The sequence below is a fragment of the Magnolia sinica genome, chromosome 16 (assembly GCF_029962835.1).
Source record: "Magnolia sinica isolate HGM2019 chromosome 16, MsV1, whole genome shotgun sequence".
NCBI classification, from domain to species: domain Eukaryota; kingdom Viridiplantae; phylum Streptophyta; class Magnoliopsida; order Magnoliales; family Magnoliaceae; genus Magnolia; species Magnolia sinica.
In genome coordinates this window covers 33043407-33069998 of record NC_080588.1, presented here as the reverse complement: position 1 = coordinate 33069998, position 26592 = coordinate 33043407, and positions in this window count along the sequence as shown.

The window sequence follows — 26592 nt, the reverse complement described above, 5'->3', positions numbered from 1 at the left end:
CATATAGAAGGTATTCCCGTTTCTGTGTTAGTGGATACAGGGTCCACTACTTCTCTTATTTCTTATGCGGCAGTTAGGCGTTTGGGTTTGAGATCTGTTCCTATACCTGGAGTGACGCTTACTACCGCTACGGGGATGTCCTCTGCCTTGGGCAAGCGTTGTATGGATTGTTTGGTCGATCTGGGAAGTGGATCGATCCGTGTTGATTTGCTAGTCGCACCGCTTTATCACTACGATGTTATTATGGGTATGGATTGGCTCACGAGGATGCGAGTTGAGATTGATTGTGAAGCGAGATCAGTGACGATCCATGGACCTGAGGGCGAGATTGTTACTTTCCCAGTTCAGGTCAGTTACCCTATTCGTATTGATTTTTATTCTTCTCTGTTGGAGAGTTCGGCCGAGTCGGCATTGGTTAGTACGCCGGTAGTTCAGGAGTTTGAAGATGTGTTTGAGTTGATTCCTGGATTACCTCCTCAGCGTGAGATTGATTTTGCTATCGATCTTATGCCTGGTGCGGCGCCCATTTCTTTACCCACCTATCGGATGCCTCCGAGTGAAATGGAGGAGTTGAGGAAGAAGATAGATGGTTTGCTAGAATTGGGTTTTATTCGCCCATAGGTGTCTCCTTGGGGAGCACTGCTTTTGTTTGTGAAGAAGAAGGATGGTTCCTTGCGATTGTGTATTGATTATCGCAGTTGAACTTCTGGTAATCGTGAAGAATAAGTACCCTTGCCCAGGATTGATGATCTGTTTGATCCGTTGAAGGGGGCACGGTACTTTTCAAGGTTGATCCGCAATGTGGTATCATCGCGCTGGCCAAGGATGGGGACGTGCGTAAGACCGCCAGGACCAGCCTTGGTCATTATGAGTTCCTTGTGATGTCGTTTCGACTCAACTAACGCACCGGCCGTGTTCATGGATCTGATGAACAAGGTATTTCGGCCTTTCCTGATTCGATTCGTCATTGTATTTATTGATGACATCTTGATTTATTCGGCGAGCCGGGCAAAGCACGAGGAGCACTTAAGAGCGGTTTTGGGTACTCTTAGATAGCATCAGCTTTTCGCACAGTTCAAGAAGTGTGATTTCTAGAAAGAGGAAGTCAAGTTCCTGGGACATGTGGTGTCCAAGGAAGGTATAGCCGTCGACCTTGCCAAGGTAGCTGCAGTGCAGGACCCCGGTTCAGTTACTGAGGTGAGGAGTTTTCTTGGCCTTGCAGGATATTATCGACGCTTTATTCAGGACTTCTCGAAGATTGCCGGACCGTGTCGCAGATGACACGGAAGGATTTGAAGTTTGCTTGGAGTGAGCAGCGGAGTTAGCTTTTCAGGAGCTCAAGGACAAGTTGACGTCCGCCCGTGCTAGTATTGCGAGCAAGGGGTTAAGTATATTATATATACCGACGCCTCGCGTTGGTCCGGGTTGTGTCCTTATGCAGAAGGACAGGTGATTGCTTATGCTTCGCGCACTTAAGGAAACACGAAGAGAATTACCCTACGCACGACTTGGATTGGCCGCCATCTTCGCATTAAAGCTTTGGAGACATTACCTCTATGGTGAGGAGTTCGAGCTCTTTTGCGACCACAAGAGCCTTAAGTATATTTTCACGCAGCGTGATTTGAATATGAGGCAACGCAGATGGATGGAAACATTGAAGGACTTCAAGTTCGATGTTTCTTACTATCCTGGTAAGGCGAACCTTGTGGCAGATGCGTTGAGTCGCAAGAATGCTTTGGAGTTTGCGGCTCCGCTGATGATAGCAGAGTGGGATATGTTGGAGTTCGTGCGCGATTTTGAGCAGAAGCTTACGGTGGTTGAGCCGTATGAGGTTATCGCACACATTCGTGAACCCCGCTATCGACGAGAGGATCGTTGCGGCTCAGTCGATGATGAGCTTTTGGTGAAGATGAGGCAGCGGGTTGGTACAGATGAGAGCTCCGACTAGAGTGTTAGTTCTGATAGGGGCCTACGTTTTTGTGGCCGGTTATGTGTTCCCGACATCCCTGACTTGAGACGTGAGGTTCTCGAGTTAGCCCATAGTTCTAAGCTTGCGATGCATCCAGTAGCACGAAGATGTATCAGGATATGAGGAGATCATATTGGTGGGATAATATGAAGGTCCAGATTGCTGAATTTGTTTCTCGTTGTCTCACGTGCCAGCAGGTCAAGGCAGAGCATCGCCGACCTCCTAGGTTGTTGCAGCCCATGCCCATAGTGAATGGAAGTGGGATTTCATCTCTATGGATTTTATTTCGGGTTGCCGAGGACGAGAAAGGGATTTGACTCTATTTGGGTGATCGTCGATCGATTAACGAAGTCGGCGCATTTCTTACCGATCGAGTCACTTACTCACACGAGTTGGCTAGGTTGTATATCAAGGAGATAGTGCGTCGACATGGATTCCCCTGGAGATTGTGTCCGATAGAGACACGCGTTTTACATCTATCTTCCGGACTCGTATCCAGGGAAGCGATGGGTGTGAAATCGAAGTTCAGCACCGCCTTTCATCCGCAAACAGATGGGCGACGAGCGCGTGAATCAAGTCCTGGAGGATATGTTGCGAGGTTGTGTTTTGTATTTCATAGACAGTTGGGATGTTTGTCTTCATTATGCAGAGTTCGCGTATATTAATAGTTTCCAGGCTAGTATCGGTATGGCTCCCTTCTAGGCGTTGTATGGTCGCCCGTGCAGAGCACCACTTTGTTGGGCATAAATTGGTGAGAGTAGTTTGCTTGGCCCATAGTTGGTGCAGGTGACTTCAGAGAAGGTTGACATCATTCGACGCCGACTTCTGACAGAGTAGACATAAGAGTTATGCCGATACGAGGCGTCGACCGCTTGAGTTCGTAGTGGGAGATCATGTTTTTCTCAAGGTCTCTCCTATGAAGGGAGTTTTGCGGTTCGGTAAGAAGGAAGCCGACGCCGAGATTTATTGGTCCATTTCAAGTTCGATCGAGTGGGAGCGGTAGCTTACCGCCTTGCTTTGCCCACACCTCATGCGGGCGTGCATAACGTATTTCACGTTTCTATGCTGAAGAAGTACGTTCTCGATCCTTCGCATATTATCGTTGGGAGCAGGTGCACTTAAGTGAGGATGCCACTTATGTACGGCGACCGACGCGTATTCTGACAGGAAGGAGCAGGTATGCGTAGCAAGGTTATCCCTCTCGTGAAGGTGTTATGGTCGCATCATGGCGTAGAAGAGGCTACTTGGGAATCTGAAGCTGAGGTCAGGAAGACCTACCCTCCGATCCTCGAGGATTATATGAAGGTATGAATTTCGAGGACGAAATTTTCTTTAAGGGGGTAGATTGTAACGACCTTGGAATTTTTGTGCTAATCTTTCCTTAAGTAGTTGTTTTGGGGTAATTAGCGCTTTACTTGATTGCTTGTGAAATTCGCATCAATCACTTTAAATTGTATCCGCATGGCTCTAAACGTGTAGATTAGTGAGCGCTACGTTACTCTGAAATCTGGGATCCATCGCTAAATCCAGCTGTTCTGGGGAATTTTTGGAAGATCTGGATCGGACCTGACCGCGCGTCGAAAGTCCGATGGCGATGATCTTAGTCACTGGTCACCGAGTTGGGCTTGGTCTTCACCTCGAAAATCAAGTCGATCCGATGTTCCGGGTCGATTTGGTTGAGTTCGAGTGAAGAGTGTGAGAACGTTGGAATTTAATAAGCTTTTTATGAAATTGAGTCGTGTGCTTGCGCGACGATTTTAAGCATTCTCACCGTTGGATTCTGACCCAATTTCACCCTCCGATCAGGATGGTTGGCCTAGGCATATCCTGGTGCTTGTGGACTCGATCGAGATTCCGTGACCGTTGAATTGAGTGTGGTCCGCCACGGCCGATCCAAGAGCCGGTCGGCACGAAAACTCACCGACCTAGATCCATGGTCAGTGAGCTTAAGTCCGACCTTTCGTGGTTATAGGCCCACCAAGTGCTTCGTTGGATCGAGAAAGGCGTACTTTGGTTATAACCTAAGTATACCTTGACCCCGGGGTTATTTCCATCATTTTAAGGCCTATTTATAGTCCTTAAACCCTAGCTCTCATTTCCATACGAATTTTCTCTATCCCTAGCTTGGATAGAGAGTGTAAAATAGAGAGGAAGTGAGAGAGATTGGTTGGTGAATCACCTTGATTCTTCCTTGTTCTTCTTCACCTTTGAATCTTCACTTTGAATCGTTACTCTGACGGTTCTGAGTTCTTTTGGGGTAAGTTAACCTAACCCTAACCCGTGTTAGAGCTTAGATTAGACTTGGTGTTGTTGTATCTCATTTCTATCCTTATTTTAGGGTATTCTTCCACCGTTGACGAAGACAATCGTCTAAATCAGTTCGGCTGTTCTTTCTTTGCTTAAGGTGCGGACTTTAAGTGTATAGGTTATGGTTTTCAAGGCTTTCAATCCCGGTTAGTGATTTATTCTTGTTATGGATGAGATTTCACATGTCAAATGTTATGTTTACATTGCTTTCCGATATGCATGTGCTATATTGAGATTTGTGTATTCTAAGTGTATTTATAAAGTACCGTATACGTATAAAATACGCACTTATGTTTGCCATGATTTTTGGTCATGTATGTATGCTAGATGCATGTATGACAACTCCTTGGAAGAAGGAATTGTCTAAGTGCACGTATTTCAACATGCGTCATGTATGTTGTTCCATGAATGCTAAGTGTTTGTAGAAATGCATGAATGATCTACGTGTAACTGATTACACTAAATGCAGGCGTTGAGAAGTGATTCTCAATACTTCTATGGATGCGCATGATTTCCTTATGCATTTACATTCCAAGTTATTTAAATTCAAGCATTCCTATGCTTACATTTATGTTAAGTTGATATTCTTCAGATGTGTATGCACCATGATTTGAGTGGTTGTTCCATTACTGTTTTACATTCCATATGAATATCTGTCGTAGTGTAGGATGTTTGGGACTATGCCTTAGTCCAAGAAATCGGTAATTGACCCTTTGGTCGTGGTTGAGATTGCTTTCGCCACGTGAGACGCATTAGACGAACCCGAGTCGTATTAGAGTTGGCGGCAGTGGTTTGGCCACGCGGAGTGTTTGCGCACTCTATGTCGTTCAATTCAACGTGCGCTCGTGCTAGTCGAGTTCGTCAACTAACCCGATTGTCCGATGTATGTTAACCATGTATGGACGTTATTACTTGAATCTAGGGTACCGAACTTACCAATGAAATCCTAGTAACCATGGTACCTTGATCCGCTAAGACTCATGAGCCGACATGGTGGTATGGGACACCGTGGTCGAGCTGTCGGCCTACGCTGGGGTGACGAGCCTCCCCATAGTGACCAGGGAGCACACCAGACATGTGAGCCGATTATGGTGGTATGGGACACTATATTCGTGTCGGCCTACATTGATTGGTGACGAGCCCTTTGTAGTGACCTCGAGCATACCCGGATACCGCAAGGAGGTGACGAGCCGATCTGTGGGAGTAAGGGCATGATAGGCGTGCATTGATTGGTGACGAGCCCTTTGCTACGACCTCATCTATATGATCGTATGAGATGTCTAGGATTGACGACCCTAGTATGGATCACTGTTGGATGGTGATATGAGGAAGGTATCTTAGCTTCCCAATCTCGCTGTATGAATTGGACTAATAACAACTTGGTAATCATATCCATGCACCGCATTTGCATGTGCTTTGTAGATGTGGCGCACTTTGAGGCGATGTCATGCGTAACGTAAGATGAAGACGCCGAGGGTGTACGCGTGAGGGCACGCATCATATTGCATTCATACCGCATTAACAAGAGTACTTAGGATTTATTTAATTGTCCCGCTTTATCATTACTTGTTTGATTGAACTGATAAGCATGTTAACCAAAGGCCTTATTGTTCCACCGAGTTGATCACTCACTCCCACGTTTCGGGCGGTGTTACACACCCACCGGACTCTCTTAGGCCCCGATGTTGCAGATGTGGATGCGACGCCCGAGGCAGAGCGGAGCCGGATGACGACGAGGCTGCCTTCTCCTATAGTTTTCAGGCGGGTTCTAGCGAGCCTCGGCCTGATGCGGGATCTATGGGATGATTATTTTGGGAACTGAAATGATGTAACTTGTACTTATAATTTTGATAAATAACACTTTTACATGATCTGGTTGTATATGTAATTCAGGGACTTACACTTGTACACATATTTTACTATAAGTCTTCCGCTTGCTTTATTCACTTACCCCTGAATCATATCTGTGTTTTGGCTTAATCTATCCCATGTTTATGTGCTAATACAGTCAACATACATCATTCGTTAATTATGTTGCATAAGTGATGTTTTGGAACTCGGGAGCTGAGTTATGCTCGACCCCCGAATTTCAGGGCGTTACAGTTACTTGAATCAAGCAAGAGGGCTCCCTAATCACTACAAGTGGATCCTTGGCACCCTAGTTCCCACCTTTAAATTCTTAGTTTTAATTACTCTATTCATAATTACTCTCTCAAATACTTCAAAATTATTTTCACATCTTCTTCTAGTTCTACTTCTAGTTAATTTCATAAATGTATAACTTTCAGTCCCTATAGATTCAACCTCGGTCTTAACCAGATTATTACTACATCGCGACCATACACTTGGAGTTGTGAATAAGTTTTTGGCGCTGTTGCCAAGGATTGACGGTTGCATTTTCTGGATTTGATTAGTTTTGAAATTAGGTTAAGATTAGGATTTTTTTACTTTCTATTTTTAGGTTAGGGTTTTTTCATAATTATATTAGAAACTAACTTAGCTTTCTATTTCTAGGTTTAGAAACTTTCCTTTTTTATTTTTAGAAACTAATTTACTTTCTAATTTTAGGATAGAAACTTTCCTAATTTGTTTTTAGAAACTAACTTACTTTCTATTTTTAGAAACTTTCCTTTTTCTTTTTTTAGAAACTAGGTTGCTTTCTTATTTCTTTTTTAGAAATTAATTCACTTTCCTTTTTCTTCTGCGAGATCTCAAAATAGAAACTTTCTTAATTTTTTTAGAAACTAACTTTCTATTTCTAGATTTAGAAACTTTCTTAATTTTTTTTTAGAAACTAATTTTTCTTTACTATTTATAAATTTAGAAACTAAATTTTCTTTCTATTTCTATATTTAGAAACTTTCTTAATTTGTTTTTAAAAACTAATTTGTTTTTAAGACTAATTTTTTATTTTTTATTTTTAGGTTAGGATTTTTCTGGATTTTTTTAAGGGAATAACATTGTTTTTTGTTTTGTAAGATCCTAACATAGAACTCTCCAAACCAGCAAACTCTTTCTAACTTCTCCTCTACTTACTTTCCATATTGTTGTAGGATTATTTTCTTTTTCTTTTCTTTTATTTTATGTTAGGATTAGGTTCAGGATTAGGGTTTCACCATGTATATGCAAGAGTGGGAACGTCAATATGCTAAGGTAGTTTTAGAGAATGCGAGAAATTGTAAAGGGCTATCAGATGATTATGTTAGAAAACAACCTATCTTAAAAGTTTTCTGGAAACATCATTAAGAACCAAAAGGAATACAGTGCTCCACTAGTTAAGAAATCCTTACACGATCATATGTGAGAGAATAATTACAACCTATGGATTAAGAAAGTAGTACGTGAGTGTTGGGGTTATCATAACTATGGGAGTGAGAATTATTATCACCCATCAAACAAGAAGAAAACAATGAAAGATTATATTATAGGTGATAATATGTATCAACAACCATCAGATTCTCTCACCTATGACCCGTATGACTATAATCAGTGGAAACATCAATATTGGAAAGATGAACCAGCAATACATCATAGTGACAATTCTCTTGGGTCTTCTAACTTTGAAATCCAACTAGAAACGATCTAAGAGGATTCACTTCAGGGTTACACAGATGATTTTACTGGCATTAGAAAAATGATAGAAGTGCTTGCATCGCACCTTGATAAGTTAATGGAGGCTAGTTCACCCCAGCCTCAACCCAATCCAATTCTTCATTCCCAACTCCCTACTTATGGTCAGTGGAAACATCAAGATTGGGAAGTTGAATCAACAATGAATCATAGTGACAATTCTCTTAGGTCATATACCTCTGAGATCAAACAAGAAACGATCCAAGAGAATTCACTTCAGAATTCCACACAAACTCTAGAGCTCATCCAGAAAAACACACTGCAAAGATTACGAGAACTTATAAAAGATATCAACAGTTAGATTCACATGATGCGATTATAGAGAATACTGAAATTGAGAATGAGGAGTTGGAATCTATTAATGATCATATGGTTCAATTTTTTAGAGAGTCGATCTCGATGACTGTCCAAAGTAAAGATCAAGAGACATGGGTATCTTTCAAAAATAATGATACTGACACGCTTCACTCATATGATACACTTGGCTTCAATGAGGAGGAAGAGACTAGTTTATTCGAGCCTCAATCTAACCTAGAAACAGAATGTGAGGAAAGTGATCCCATCCCACTTATGAACTACACTGAATTAGAAGATGGTGAGTATTGGGATGACAATCATGAGTTTACAGCCCAAATTTCCCTGGAATCGATCTCAAGTATGGTTCAGGAAAGTGATCACGAGGTATAGGAAGTTGTCGACCATAATGATCTAGTCCACCCATCTGACATACCTGATTTAAATGTGGAGGATGGGCCTCTCTTAATTGACCCTTCCAGCTCTTTTGAGGCATGTGTAGACCACTCCGCTGATTTAGATTATAATATGATTAGGGAGATGGACGAGTCACTTGATATGACTCTGGAATTTGAAACCACCTAGTTAAGGTCATCATCTGAGCTGTCAACCCTTGACGATATAGTGCCTCTACAGAGTAGTAGCAATGAACAGAAACTTCACATCAATGTGCCTACTAATCCACAATCTGTCTATGCAAGGCAGGGCAAGATGTATCTAGTGATAGTTGACTCTCACCAAGGTGAAGAGCAAGAGATCATGTTTCCCTCTATTCTAAGAGAAGACGAAGGAATCATTGGGCATATCATCACAAACCTTAATGTGGAAAATGAGCCTCTCTCAACTGACTATCTCGACTCTTTGAAAGATCACTTGATATATTTTGTAAATTCAAATGATCGCATGATAAAAGAAATAATGAATGTCTTGCAAAACAATACCTCGGTAGTTGTTACTGACCGGGAGAACCCTTATTCTGAAGCCCCTCCTTCCACAGATCTTGAATGTTTACCATTAAGGGAGGAGGAGCTGAAAGTTGAACCGAAGCCTGAAACTTCGGAATATGTTGAGACTACATCACTTACTGAGAATTTCTCTGAATTTTATCTACTTGTAGTCTCTGATTCACCATGTTACACTAACTCTAAAACTTTCTTTATCTCAGGTGAATCATATGAACTTTGGACACCTCAGGAAATTAAAAGGAAACTTTATGCTGAGGTCCACAAATTTCTCTGAAAATTCATGCTCCATGATATCCAAGCCTATTGCAAAAAAAAAAAAAGCTTTTGGATGATCTTGTTACAAAACATACTGAGAAATTTATCAAGATACTAGCCGGAGGAGGAACCTTACAGCATGACTAGTAGCTTTCCCATGTTTTCCTAGTTAGGTTTATTGCTTTCAAAGAATTTAGGATTAGGATAGTTTGCTTTTCGCCGTTTAAGATAGTTTATTTTTTACTGTTTAGGAAAGTTTACTTTTTGATGGTTTAATTCTTGTGCTAACCCATCTTCACATTGAGATATTTTGGAAAAAAAACTCAGAATTCATTCTTCAGGTACTACCTTTCAACCACTTCCCTTTTCTTTTCATTACCTTATTTGCATTGAATGTTTATCTCTTTTACATTGAGGACAATGTAAATTTTAGGTTAGGGGTGTGGATTAGGCAGGTTAATCAGTTATTTTCTTAGTTTTGGGGCGAAGTTGTGAAAATTTGAGAAAAAATTCTGAAATTTCTGCAAATTTAAGTGATCTTGAAGTTAATCTATGAATTAGAATTACAAAATACTTAGTGTTGATGCCTTATATCTCTTGGATTTTAGTCAGTTGGGAGATCTCAAAATTAAGTCACTAATCCTCGATTAGAAGTTTTAAACATTGATTAAGTCATGATCTCACATGTCACATATAGCTTACACAGTAATGTAATGACCCGGGAAATTTCGTTCCTTGACCCGAGTACTACCTCTATTTCTCCTTAGTAGCTTTTTTTGGGGTAATTAGCGCTTATCTCGATTGCTTGTGAAATTTGCATCAATCACTTTAAATTTGATCTGCATGACTCAAAACTTGTAGATTAGCTAGCTCTATGTTACTCTGAAATCTGGGATCCATCACTAAAGCCAGTTGTTCTTGGTAATTTTTGGAAGTTCTGGATCGGACCTGTACCACGCGTCGAAAGTCCGATAGCGATGATCTTAGGCTGTTGCGGTCACCATGTTGGACTTGACCATCATCTCAAAAATCAAGTCCATGTGATGTTCTGGGTCGATTTGATTGAGTCCGGAGTGAAGAGTGTGAGAACGGTTGGAAAGTAAATGTGATTTTATAAAATCTGAGTCGTGTCACTTGCGAGACGATTCTAAGCAATCTGACTGCTGGATTCTGACCCAATTTCACCCTCTGATCAGGGAAGATGGCCCAGGCATATTCTTGAGCTTGTGGACCTGATCAAGTTTCGGTGACCGTTGAATTGAGTGTGGTCCGCCACGGCTGATCTGAAGATCCGGTCGGTACGAAAACTCAGCCTAACCAAGATCCATGGTCAGTGAGCTTAAGTCCGACCTTTCGTGGTAATAGGCCCACCGGAAGTGCTTCGTTGGATCGTGAGAGGCCAGTTTTGGTTATACCTTAAGTATACCTTGGCCCTGGGGTTATTTTCATCAATGTTAGGCCTATATATAGACCTTAAAACCCTAGCTCTCTTTTCCATACGAATTTACTAACCCTAGCTAAGAAAGAGAGAGGAAAAGACAGAAAGTGAGAGAGAAGTTGGTGAATCATCTTAGATTCTTTCCTGTTCTTCTTCATCCTTAAACCTTCACTTTTGAATCGTTATTCCGGCGATTCTGAGTTCATCCTTGGGTAAGTTAACCTAACCCTAATATGTATCAGAGCTTAGAATAGTCTTTGTGTTGTTGTAGCTCACTTTTATTCTTGCCTTAGGTTATCCTGTCGCCGTTGACGAAGACATATCGTCTGAAATCAGTTTGGTGTTCTTTTCTGGCTTAAGGTGCGGACTTTAAGTGTATAGGTTATGGTTTTCAAGGCTTTCAATGCCAGTGAATGGTTTATTCTTGTTATGGATGAGATTTCACATGCCAAATGTTATGTTTACTTTGCGTTCCTGATATGCATGTGTTACATTGAGATTTGTGTATTCTATGTGTATGTATAAAGTACCGTAAGCGTATAAAATATGAACATGTGATTGCCATGATTATTTGTCGTGTACTTATGCTAGATGTATGTGCGACAACTCCTTGGTAAGAGGAATTGTCCAAATGTGTGTATTTCAACATACGTCATGTATGTTGAACTATGTATTCTAAGTGTTTGTAGAAATGTCTGAATGATCTAAAGTGTAATATATTATACTATTTTTGGGCATTGAGAAGCGATTCTCAACTCTCCCACTAGTGTGTATGATTTCCTTCATGCAAGTTACATTCCTTGTTGTTTAATTTCAAGTCTTACTTATGCTTAAATCCATATTAAGTTGATATTCTTCAGATGCTTACATACCATATGATTTGAGTTGTTGTTCCATTACTATTCTAAATTGTTGATATCAATACCTGTTATAGTGGAATGTGTTTGGGACTATGAATAGTCCAGGAAATCGGTAATCGGCCTTAAGTTCGTGGCTGAGGTTGCTTCACCACGTAGGACGTGATTAGACGAACCCGAGTCGTATTAGAGTTGTCGGCAGTGGTTTGGCCATGCGGAGTGTTTGCGCACTCTATGTCGTTCAACCCAACGTGCGCTCGTGCTAGTCGAGTTCATCAAGTAACACGATTGTCCGATGTATGTTCACCCTGTATGGACGCCATTGTTTGAATCTAGGGTACCAACCTTACCAGTGAAATTCTATAAACCATTGTACCTTGATCCGCTAAGACTCATGAGCCGGATATGGTGGTATGGGACACCGTGGTTGAGCTGTCGGCCTACGCTGGGGTGACGAGCCTCCCCGTAGTGACAAGTGAGCAACTAAACTCGTGAGCCGATTATGGTGGTATGGGACACTATATTCATGCTGTCGGCCTACATTAATTGGTGACGAGCCCTTTGTAGTGACCTCGAACATGCCTGGATACCGCATTGAGGTGACGAGCCTTAGTGTAGTAACGAAGGTATGATAGGCATGCATTGATTGGTGATGAGCCCTTTGCAACGAGCTCAAACCATATGATCGTATGAGATGCCTAAGTCTGACGACCCTAGAATGGATCACTGTTTGGATGGTGATATGAGGAAGGTACCTCAGCTTCCCAATCATGCTGTATGAAAAGGACTAATAATAACTTGGTAATCATGTTCATGCACCGCATTTGCATGTGCTTTGTAGATGTGGCGCACTTTGATGCGATGTCATGTGTAACGTAAGATGAAGACGCTGAGGGTGTACGCGTGAGGGCACGCATCATTCTGCATACATCCTTACATTAATAAGAGTACTTAGGACATGTTTAATTGTTCTACTTTATCATTACTTCTTGATTGAATTGATAACATGTTAACCTGTGCTTTATTGTTCCACTGAGTTAATCACTCACTCCCACGTTCTGGGGCGGTGTTTAAACACCCACCAGACTCTATCTTAGTTGCTGATGTTGTAGATGTTGATGCGACTTCTGAGGCAGAGCGGGAGATTGATGATGATGAGGCTGCTTTCTCTTTTATGCAGTTTTCAGACGGGTTCTAGTGAGCCTAGTTCTGATGCGCGGGATGCTGGGATTTTGTAACAACCTTGGAAATTTTGTGTTAATCTTTCCTTAAGTAGTTGTTTTTGGGGTAATTAGCGCTATACTCGATTGCTTGTGAAATTCGCATCAATCACTTTAAATTGTATCTGCATGGCTCAAAACTTGTAGATTAGTTAGCGCTACGTTACTCTGAAATCTGGGATCCATCTCTAAATCCAGTTGTTCTGGGGAATTTTTGGAAGATCTGGATCGGACCTGGACCGCACGTCGAAAGTCCGATAGCGATGATCTTAGGTTGTTGCGGTCACTGTGTTGGACTTGACCATCACCTCAAAAATCAAGTCCATGTGATGTTCTGGGTCGATTTGATTGAGTTCGGAGTAAAGAGTGTGAGAACGGTTGGATATTTAATATGTTTTTATGAAATCTGAATCGTGTCACTTGTGCGATGATTTTAAGCTATCTGATCATTGGATTCTGACCCAATTTTACCCTCTGATTAGGAAGGTGGCCCAGGCATATCCTTGTGCTTGTAGACCTGATCGAGATTCCGTGACTGTTGAATTGAGTGTGGTCCGCCACGGCTGATCTGAAGAGCCAGTCGGTACGAAAACTCAGCCTGACCTAGATCCATAGTCAGTGAGCTTAAGTCCGACCTTTCGTGGTTATAGGCCCACCAGAAGTGCTTCATTGGATCGTAAGAGGCAAGTTTTAGTTATACTTTAAGTATACCTTGACCCTGGGGTTATTTTCATCAATAATAGGCCTATTTATAGTCCTTAAACCCTAGCTCTCTTTTCCATACCAATTTCTCTAACCCTAGCTTGGAAAGAGAGTGGAAAAGAGAGAGATAGTGAGAGAGAAGTTGGTGAATCATCTTGGATTCTTTCTTGTTCTTCTTCATCTTTGAACCTTCACTTTGAATCGTTATTCTGACGGTTCTGAGTTCATCTTGGGATAAGTTAACCTAACTCTAATCTGTGTTGGAGCTTAGAATAGTCTTGGTGTTGTTGTATCTCATTTCTATTCTTGCTTTAGGGTATTCTATCGCCGTTGACGAAGACAACTCATTTAAATCAGTTCGGTGTTTCTTTCCCTGCTTAAGGTGCGGACTTTAAGTGTATAGGTTATGGTTTTCAAGGCTTTCAATGTCAGTTAGTGATTTATTCTTGTTATGGATGAGGTTTCACATGGCAAATGTTATGTTTATGTTGCGTTCCTGATATGCATGTGTTATATTGCGATTTGTGTATTCTATATGTATGTATAAAGTACTGTATACGTATAAAATATGCACTTGTGTTTGCCATGATTATTTGTCATGTATGTATACTAGATGTATGTATGACGACTCCTTGGTAAAAGGAATTGTCCAAATGCATGTATTTCAACATACGTCATGTATGTTGTGCCATGTATTCTAAGTGTTTGTAGAAATGCATGAATGATCTAAAGTGTAATTTATTACACTAATTGCGGGCGTTGAGAAGTGATTCTCAACACTTCTATTGATGTGCATGATTTCCTTCTTGCTAGTTACATTCCATGCTATTTAAATTCAAGCATTACTTATGCTTACATTTATGTTAAGTTGATATTCTTCAGATGCTTGAGTACCACTTGATTTAAGTTGTTGTTCCATTACTGTTTTGCATTCAATCCGAATATCTGTTGTAGTGTAATGTGTTTGGGACTATGCATTAGTCCAGGAAATCGATAATCTGCTTTATGATCGTGGTTGAGGTTGCTTTCGCCACGTAGGACGTATTAGACGAACCCGAGTCGTATTAGAGTTGTCGGCAGTGGTTTGGCCACGCGGAGTGTTTACGCACTCTATGTCGCTCAACTCAACGTGCGCTCGTGCTAGTCAAGTTCGTCAAGTAACCCGATTATCCGATGTATGTTCACCATGTATGGACGCTACTGCTTAAATCTAGGGTACCGAACTTACTAGTGAAATCCTAATAACCATGGTACCTTGATCCGCTAAGACTCATGAGCCGGACATGGTGGTATGGGACACCATGGTCGAGCTGTCGGCCTACGCTGGGGTGATGAGCCTCCCCGTAGTGACAAGTGAGCAACTAACTCGTGAGCCGATTATGGTGGTATGGGACACTATATTCGTGCTGTCGGCCTACATTGATTAGTGACGAGCCCTTTGTAGTGACCTCGAGCATGCCTGGATACCGCATTGAGGTGACGAGCCTTAGTGTAGTAGCGAAGGTATGAAAGGCGTGCATTGATTGGTGACGAGCCCTTTGCTACGACCTGAAACCATATGATCGTATGAGACGACTAGGATTGACGACCCTAGAATGGATCACTGTTTGGATGGTGACATGAGGAAGGTATCTTAGCTTCCCAATCCTGCTGTGTGAAATGGACTAATAATAACTTGGTAATCATATCCATGCACCGCATTTGCATGTGCTTTGTAGATGTGGCGCACTTTGAGGTGGTGTCATGCGTAACGTAAGATGAAGACGCTAAGGGTGTACGCATGAGGGCACGCATCATTTTGCATACATCCTTGCATTAACAAGAGTACTTAGGATTTATTTAATTGTTCTGCTTTATCATTACTGATTGATTGAACTGATAACATGTTAACCAGTGCCTTATTGTTCCACTGAGTTGATCACTCACTCCCACGTTCTGGGGCGGTGTTAAACACCCACTAGACTCTGTCTTAGGTTCTGATGTTGCAGATGTGGATGCGACTTCTAAGGCAGAGCGGGAGATGGATGATGATGAGGCTGCCTTCTCTTATATGCAGTTTTCAGACGGGTTCTAGCGAGCCTTGTTCTGATGCGCGGGACTCTGGGATTATTTTTGAGAATTTAAATGATGTAACTTGATACTTAAAATTTTGATAAGTAACACTTTCATACGACCTGGTTTGTATATGTACTTCAGGGATTTACACTTGTACACATATTTTTTTATAAGTCTTCCGCTTGCTTTATTCACTTATCACTGAATCATATCTGTGTTTTGGCTTAATCTATTCCATGTTTTATGCACTAATGCAGTCAACATACATAAATCATTAAATATGTTGCATAAGTGATGTTTTGGAACTCGGGAGCTGAGTTATGCTCGACCCCCGAATTTCAGGGCGTTACAGATTTCTTTTGGGAATTAAATAATGTAATTTGATACTTGTAATTTTGATAGTAACACTTGTAACACGACCTGGTATGTATATGTTTTTCAGGGATTTGCACATGTACACATATGATTATATAAGTCTTTCGCTTGCATTTCTCACTTATCCCTGAATTATATCTGCACTTTTACTTAATCTATTCCATGTTTTATGCGCTAATACAGACAACATACATCCATCATTGAATATGTTGCATAAGTGATGTTTTGGAACTCGGGAGCTGAGTTATGCTCGACCCCCGAATTTCAGGGCATTACAAGTAAAGTGTCAGTTTGATATTAAATTGTTAACTTAATGATTATTACGCATGGAAGGAACCAACCTAAGGAATTTGTCCATCATATTCAATAAGAAGAATTGAAAAGAAAGAAAAAGAAAATACCTAGCTAAAAAACAGTTGTTGTAAAAAATGGCTACCTATTAAAGATCTTTAAAAAGATTGACATAACGTAAAAGCCATCGATGGAAAAATTAAAAGTTGGAGGAATAAAAGAGGGAATTAAAAGATGAACTGTAAGGCAAGTTTCGGTTTAGGTTTTAGTTGTCCTGAATGCTCTTTTAACTATCAATGTTATCATGAATGTGAAGAACTAAACCTTAGATTGTGATAAGTCTAGACTTTACTATACACCCATGGAACTCAATGTTTAGAATTGTTTTAATTGGAGGATTAATGCTTTGAAGTTGATTATGAAACTTACCGAGTGCTAGAGTTTAGGAGAAGGTAAAACACAACATTGATGTATTTTAGAATTCTATTATCTGGATTATTTTTTTAAAACCACTTGAGCTTATAGAAATTATCATGTGGTTCTCAAAATATTTTTCGCATACTTTGTTCGAGACTAGCAAAATGTTTGTTGGTGATTGTGTTGAGGGTCAAATATTGCATATTATCCCCCATTTATATCTTGGTTTTATGAACATGATAATGCTTAATGTTCTATTTTACTCATGTTTTTGTTGTAAGGTAAATTTAAGAGCTTTGATTGAAAAGGGTGCTAAAAGCATGGATTTGATGCTCAAGAATCACCAAGGCAAGGGATGGATCTTAAGAGACCAAGAATGAAGAATTCATATGCCAAAGATCCAAGAAAACTAAGTGAGGAATAAAGAAAATTAAATATTTGAAGTGAAGAAAAGGAATCATGAAATCGTCCTAAAAAAGCATATTCCGAAACTCTGGGTCATTTTGTGAAATTGCACAGAGAGAAGTCTATTTTTAAAAATACGCAGAGTAAAGTCTATTTTAACAAACTGCGTAAATTTGAGGCGGTTTATAGAGTTTTCCAACTATCTACGAAAGTTGGAATTCCACAACTATAAATAGGACTCCCTAGGATGTTCCTAGGCATCTTATAGGGTTTAAGGAGTGGAGCAAAATGGTGGAGAAGTCGTTGCCAAGAGTTTTTCTTCTTCCTTAGTTGTTTTCATACTTTCTTCTAGGGTTTTAGATCCAATCATGTCTATAGTTGACTAAACCTCTTAACTAGGGCTAAGATATGAAGCTTGTAGTATGATGGGATGTTTCTATTGCTTTGATTCATATTTACATTGAACTCCATGAATTCTAATTTGATATTTAAGGAATACTTTCAATTTTTAATGGTTTATTGTTACTCAAATTATAGTAGATCTGTAATAGTTTTGAGTATCTTCTTTTCTTGATTTGAGATTGTGAAATTAGTAAGTCTTGTTGTTCTCCATCATCCCTTAGGCATGGTAGGGTGATCGAATCCTTCCTAATCTTCACAATTCTCCTGCTTTGAGATTATGGGATTGGTAAATCCTGTTGTTTGCCATTGTCTCTTAAGCATAGTTTGGTGATGGAATCCCTGCCAATTATCATAGTTCTCCTTTATTGAGAATTAGGTCAATGGAATTTCAGATTTGGTTTTATTGATATATTTTCCAATTGGATAGGATAGGACTCCAAATCTAATTGTGTTACTTGAATCAAGCAAGAGGGCTCCCCGATCACTACAAGTGGATCCTTGGCACCGTAATTCCTACCTTTAAATTTTTAATTTTAATTACTCTATTCACAATTACTCTCTCAAATACTTCAGAATTAGTTTCACATCTTCTTCTAGTTCTACTTCTAGTTAATTTCAGAAACGTACAAGTTTCAATCCCTATGGATTCGACCTCGGTCTTAACAAGATTATTAATACATCGTGACCCTATACTTGGGGTTGTGAACAAGTTTACATGTCACGTCCCAAACTCAGAAACCGGGCTTACAAAATTCTCGGACGCCGAATCCGGTGTCGACGGCCTCTGTAGTACCCCACTCTCGACTTCCAGGGTATATACACTAGATTCCGATCCTAGGATCCTACAAGGAGGATTTTCCAACGTACATTTATATCGTAATAAGTATAACCACAAGTTTACCCAAATCACAAAGGCAACATCATCATCACATATCCACTAATGTAATCATTTGAGTACAATACTGAAAGGTAAATACATAAATTGAAAATCAAAGCTCCAGAAGACTGCTGCACGCTCCAAGCTCAACACTGCTACAACCTAACGCCACTTGCACGCATCTATCGTGCATAAGCTTATAGAAATCTTAGTGGGTGGTGAAAGTGTGTGCACAAGGTAAGTGCCCAGTAAGCAATATCAGAGTAATCAGAGTAAGCGAAAATACTAACAAGCCCATAAATCATACAATATCAGAAATACTAGCAAGTTCATAAATCATACGTTATCAGAGTAATACGAAGACATGCTGATAGACCCATAAATACCATCAGCCTCATCTAGGCTATGTGATGTAAAAATGTAATAAACCAATATCATATACTGATGAAGGAATGTAGATCAGCTATGCAATGCGGAGGCAGTAAGCTAAATACTATGTGTTGAGGATGCAATGCAATATGCGATGCGAATGAAATGACCAAGCTGAACTGTGAAGTCGGGATGGTAGTACGTAGTATCGCAAGCTACGGGGTCTATCACAAAGGGCTTCTATCCAAACCAATCTCATACCCAAATTTAGATAGTCCGACCCAATGTGGTAGACTCCTAATCTCAGGTTAGTCACGCGCCCAACCAAAATCCTGGCCACGCGAGGGTACACAACAATTAGTTGCGCACCACCAGCCCGAATGGATAGTGAATGAAATGAATGTATGAGTATGCAACTCCTACTTAATAAGTCCACATATCAGTACGATTCCTCTCTGGGAAATCACTGAGGTCTATTACACTCCAAACCAGATTACCACCCCATCGCGCGCAACAAGGTGGGTGAAAGAGACCTTACTATCCGCCTGCTAATATCGGGCCCGGCTCGTCGATAGCAGACCTATTCCTCAAGCTGGTCAGACTCAGCCTAGTATTGCTCCCTCCTCTCAGGTAGGTAAGGTCGTATCCCATTCCAACTAACCACGACATAGTGGGAGATGCGGCCTAATGGTATACAGCCCTCGTGCGCTCATGCATCCACTTGGTCTAGACGTTGGTGCAACCTCTGGAACCAAGAGGGTTTTGGAACTTTCACCTAAGGATATCTATAGCACCCCATGTAAAACAGATTTTCGGTGTCTCATCTGGCCATCCACGATATGCATGTAGAGGCTACATCCCTGATGTCACTAGGGCGTACAATAATCATAGTCACACAATGCGAGATGCATGAGTCACACAGTCTAATCATGCATCAATCCTGCACATACCATGAGCTCATGTGGGGTAACTCCGCCCATCAGGGAGTCTCATCAACAACCTGCCCCATGGCATATGCAACGGTCAACCATATCTCATATCAAAATGCAGATGATGTGTGTGAGCATGTATCATGATGTTCTGCTGTCACATACTCATAATCGGTATCAATAACCGGCATAAACAATCAGCCTCGACAATGTGGACATTTAACCAACATTGCCCCCAGGGGGTGGCCCACATAGAGCCTAACATATAGTGGACCCATGGCCTCACAAAGGGCCTGATATACAACATCATGGGCCTTAAGTAGAGCTTAATACACATCATGATGGGCCTTTCACATGGGCCTACGTACATTACAATGGGCTCCATCACCTAGCCCTTAATTACATCACAATGGACCTCATCACATAGGCCTCATATACATCACATTGGGCCTTAAACACAGGCCGAATACACATCATAATGGGCCTCAAATACAGGCCACATATACATCACATAGGTCTTGACAATCGGCCTCAGCAATCGAAATCGGCCTCGACACTCGGCCTCGACAATCGGAATAGGCCTATACAATCGGCCTCGACAAATCAGAATCGATCTATAATCGGAATCGACAAATCGGTCACGACAATCAGAATCAGCAATCAGTCATGACAATCGGAATCAATCGATAATCAGAATCGGTAAATCGGTCACGTCAATCGAAATCGGCAATCGGTCATGACAATTGGAATCGATAGATAATCAGAATCGGTAAATCGGTCACATTAATCGGAATCAGCAATCGGTCATGACAATCGGAATCGATCATTAATCAGAATTAGCAAATCGGTCACATCAATCGAAATCGACAATCGGTCATGACAATCGAAATCAATAGATAATCAGAATCAGTAAATTGGTCATGTCAATTGAAATCAACAATCGGTTATGACAATCGAAATCGATCGATAATCAGAATCGGTAAATCAGTCACGTCAATCAGAATCGGCAATCGGTCATGGCAATCGGAATCAATCAATAATCAGAATTAGCAAATCGTTTACGTCAATCAGAATCGGCAATCAGTCATGACAATCGGAATCAATCAATAATTAGAATCGGCAATCGGTTATGACAATCGGAATCGATCGATAATCAGAATCGATAAATTAGTCACGTTAATCGAAATCGATAAGAATAGGCTTAACAAAGATTAAGGGAAGGTCACAATGAGGACATCTAACCATCCTTGCCCATCAATGTGGACATCTAACCAACATTGCTCCGAAGGAGTGGCCCATATAAGGGATTCATACGCAATGTAACGGCCACACATACATCACATCAGGCCTCGCCCATGGGCCTCAAATACATCACAATGGGCCACAACCCATGGGCCTCGAATACACAATAGGTGGGCCCTACACATGGGTCTCGTATGCATCAAATGGCCACGTATCTGGGTCTCGAATACATCAAATGGGCCACGCGTCATGGGCCTAATACACGTCACAATGGGCCACACAATAAGGGCCTAATACACATCATAATGGGTCTCATGTACATCAAGTCGGGCCTCATCATATGGGCCTCATATACGCCAAGTGGGCCACATCAATGGGCCGCACTAATGGGTCTCATACACATAAAGTGGATTGCATCAATGGGCCGCACTAATGGGCCTCATACATAACAAGTTAGGCTGCATCAATGGGCCACACTAATGGGCCTCATACATAATAAGTTGGGCCGCATCAATAGGCCACAAATACATCCGATTGTGCCTCATGGATGGGCCATAAATACCTCAAGGTAGGGCCTCATGGATGGGCCACAAATATATCAAGGTGAGCCTTAACGGATAGGCCACAAATACATCAAGGTGGGCTGCATCCCGGGCCTCAAATACACAACAAGTGGGCCCCACATAGGCAGCAAATGGGCCCCCACCAGATGGGCAGCGTGGGTATAACATACACCAGGGTGGACGGCAAACATTATTCATGTAAATTAGCACTGTCCAAATATTGGACATGTAAATCAACATGTCCAAACATCGTTCAGCACCGTCCAGCACGATCTGGACGGTGTGGATGAAGTAAATACATCATGGCGGGCATCCCACGTTGTCAAAACAAATGGATGGCTTGGGTGTAGAACAAATGGACGTCATGAATGAAACACATATCATGGTGGCCCCACATGGATGAATGGCTGATATAATACATATATCATGTGGTCCCACGCCCCAACTGTCTGGATGGTGAGGATGCACACATATGCATTACAACAGGCCATCGTCTAGATGGACGGTGCTAATTATAAGATACATGCACTAAAGGTGGGTCCCACGTGGGCCCATCATATAATATTACATGATATAATATATGTATATATAAATATATATCTCTTTTTTTCTGTTCCAGCGTCCAGGCCTTGGATGTTGGATGGTTGGCGTGAATAAGACCCATACATCATGTGGATCACACATGCATGGACGGTGTGGATCACAACACATGAAATCAAGGTGGGCCCCACACGTTGCCATGGTGGGGTCCACATCCAATGGGTGGACTGTAAGGATATAACATATACCTCATGTTCAGGGCCCTGGGACTTGCTGACGTTATCACAGCAACGTCTAGCTGTGGGGCTCACAGAACTTGTAACGTCGGTACAGCAGCATTCAGTTGCTAGCCATCCAACAGATGGACGGCCTAGATGAATCTCATGCATGGGGTGGGTCCTCATGGTGGACGGTGTAGATAAAACCCATACATCATGTTGTGGCCACCGTCCAGATCTGCTGGATGGTGCAGATCTAATAAATACATTAATGTGGCCCCACCCACACGTGTGGAAGGCCATGTCCTGGAAGAACGGCAGTATAGAACACATGCATAAGAGGTGGGTCCACACGTGTGGCCCACCTCAGCTGAGAAGCAAGCTGATATTTGTTTTCCCTTCAACGGTCCAGTAGCAGTTGTTGCTGGACGCCTGAACCTGGACAGTCAGGATCAGGTGGGCCCGTAATCCGGCCAAGCTAGATGGGTGGTCTAGATGTAACGCATACATCATGCAAGGTGGGCCCCACATGCTGCCATGGTGGGGTCCACATCCAATGGATGGACGGTCTAGAGTAAAACACATGCATCAAGGTGGTGCCTGCAAGGGCTTTGGCCGTGGGGGTCATCATCTCCATTATTTCCTGCTGAGTGGTCCACCTAAGGTCTGGATCTTCCACCCAGGCCATAAAATGAGCTAGGGAGGTAGATGGACGGTGTAGATATGATACATACCTCATGATGGAGGCCCACCAAACTTGCTGGCAACCATCCAGTAGCCACATGCTACTAGGATCCACTGTCCACTTGTGGACAACGTGGATATACAATACATACATATGGTGGGCCCCACCTTCACACATGCATCACGTGTGAGGTGGGTCCCACACGGACGGAAAGTGGGTGGGCGGCATGGTGAAACACACACATTACGGCAAGGTACCACCGTCCATGGCCTGAACGGTGGGCCGTGTATCCATCATAGCAGGCCCCACATCCTATGGATGGTCTGAAAAGTCTTGTGGGTCCCACGTGGCGGCATGACGTGGATCAAGTGGGCCACATGCATCACAAGAGAGAGATAAAGAAAAAGGGAGGGAGATCGGATATGGTGGGAGGAGCTCCGCCACTATGAGCTCCTTCATGATACAATGCATAAATCAAGATGGGTCCCACCACATGTGGGTCCTCAAATAAAAAAATCAAATGATAAAAACACCTACCTTTGATCTTCTCCTCCTCCTTCCGCCAAAGCATCCTAGAGCTTCAAAGGACGAACTTCAACGGTTGAGATTGGTTTTGGAGGGAGGGGATGGGAGATAGGAAGTGGGCCACACAAAGCTCTCTCTTATGGAGCTTTCTTGGACGTGAGTTACTTGGGAGGAAAATGAGAGAGAGAGATGAGAGAGAGGTGTGAGTGATGTAAGAGGGTGATGGGTGAAAAGGTGAGTGATGGGTGATGTGTACTTTGACATGAGAGGTGATTGATGGGATTGATTGATGAGATATTTCTCTTGAGATTGCAACGCGTGGCATTTTTCTTGAACTGAACGTGGGTCCACATCTTCTGGCCAGGGTACCTCCTCGGCACACGAGACGCAGCATCGAAACTGCAGCGATGGCGCGGTCACACTGGTACAAGTCTCAGGTCGAGTCGACTCAGATATACGGGACACGACTCAGGATTGCGCGTAAATGCCAATAACAGATCGTGGGTCATCAGAATTCGACCGGGAGGACTGCGGAAGCCTACGAAATGGTATGGTCTAAGATACAGCCTTACATTACACGTCCCAGATATATGGAAAAGTTTAGTTCAGGGGAACTTTTAGGTAAACCAGGGATCAGAGTTGTGTTTAAATCTGGCTAGTTGATCTTGTTTAGGAATGAGACTCTTATTAGGAATGGATATGCTTGTAATGGGATAATTAAGTATTCCTTCAATGGAAATAATTCTTCTACTTATATGGTTCAGTTTGTATCCTCATGGCATGATAGATTAGCACATATAAGCTATAGTACCATAAGATTCATGGCTAGGAATGGCCTAATCTCGTATAATAAAAGTGAGAACAATAAATGTGCAATATATATATACTCAAAGATAACTAAGAAATTGTTCCCTAGTGCTAAGAGATCATCTAAAATGTTGGACATAGTACACACTGACATATGTGAGTTAAATGACATTCTTATAGGAGGAGGCGAAATGTACTTCATAACATTTATAGATGATTACTTTAGATATGTGTATGTGTACCTATAAAAATCTAAAGATGAGGCATGTAATATGTTTAAGATCTACAAATGCGAAGTGGAAAATCACTTGGATAGGAAGATAAAGATATCTATAGTGATCGAGGAGGAGAATACTTCTCCGATGAATTTTCTAACATTATGAAGAACATGTCATAGTTCACCAATGCATAACACAGAGCAAAATGGTGTGGTAGAGAGGAAAACAAAACTTCAGTTAAAATGATAAACTTAATGATACTACAAGCAAAGTTGTCATTTAGTTTGTGGGGAGAAGCACTACTAGTAACGTGCCATGTCTTAAATAGGATTTCATCTAAGAAAACCAAGATCTCTCCATATGAGATATGGAAAGAAAGAAAACCAAACTTAAGATATCTTAGAATGTGGGAGTGTCTTGCATATTACAGAACACATAATCTTAGAAGAACTAAGATGGGTCCTAGGGCTGTTAAGTTTGCCTTTGTGGGTTATACATAAAATAGTAAAGCTTGTAAACTCTTAGAATTAGAATGTAATGTGATCATAAAATCTAGAGATGTAAAATTCTTTGAGAACACACTATTTATGGAGACTAAGGATAATGAGATCCAAACTCCTACTAGTAATCCTATAGAGGAAACTCAACAAGAAGTTGAAACTCGTAATGAACCTTGTAGAAGTCAGAGGGCAAGGGTAGAGAAGAGCCTTGATCTTGATTAGATAGACTCTCAACATATCTCATTTCATCTTGTTGAGGGTGATAGAGAAATGGTTATTTGGAAGATACCTATAGTTTTGATTGTAAGGGATAACCCTAAAATCTTTAATGAGGCAATGTCTTTGAGAGAGTATGCTTTTTGAAAGGAGGCCATTAATGATTTAATGGACTTGACTGTGTCAAAATAAACATGGGAATTGATATACCTACCTTCATGTTCCAAACTTATAGGTGCAAGTGTCTATTCATGAGAAAATACCACATTGATTGTACTATCTAGACCTTCAAGGCTCGATTAGTAGTAAAAGAATTTCATCAGAAATAATGAATTGATTACTTTGACACGTATTCACCTATGGCTAGAACAATATCAATTATAATTTTATTCTCATTGGCATCCATGCATTATCTTTACATCCACCAAAATGGATATAAAGACAGTTTTCCTAAATGGTGACCTCAATAAAGATGTACAAATGGAGCAACCGGAAGGGTTTGTTCTGCTAAGAAATGAGAAGAAAGTATTTGGGCTTATTAAGTCATTGTATGGATTAAAATAAGTAACTTAAATAATGGCATGAAAAATTTGATTATAAGGTATTATCTCATAGTTTCATGTATAATGTAGTTGATAAGTGCATTGACTGTAAGGTGTGTAGTGATTGCATTATGATTATTTGTCTATATGTTGATGGCATGCTAATTATAGGTAATACAATGAATATGTGTAATTGAAATGAAGATATTTCTCTCTTTCATTTTTATAATAAAGCATCTTGGATAAGTGGATACCATACTAGGTATCAAAGTTTTTTAAAAAAAATAATGGGGGTATGTGCTGTGTTAATATCATTACATTGGGAAGATATTGAGAAAGATTAACCACTTAAAAATCAAAGATGCAAATACCCATCTAAGTATCAAGTTGAAAAAAAAAGGATGGAAGAGCAGTTGCACAGTGTTCACAACCCCAAGTGTAGGATCGCGATGTAGTAATAAGTCAGTAAGACCAAGGTCAAATCCACAGGGACTAAACTTGTATGTATTCTGAAAATAACTAGAACTAGAACTAGAAAAATATCTAAATTGAAATTTGAATAATTGAGAGTAATGGTAAATAATGTTGATTAAAACTTATGAATTTAAAAGTGAGAACTAGGGTACAAAATTCAATAGTAGCTATCAAGATGCTACCTTACTTGATTTAAGGAACACAATTAGAATTGGAGTCCTATCCTATCCAATTGGAAGATAAAGCAATTTAAATTAAATCTGAACTTTTCATTGAACTAATTCTCATTGGAGGAGAATTGTGAT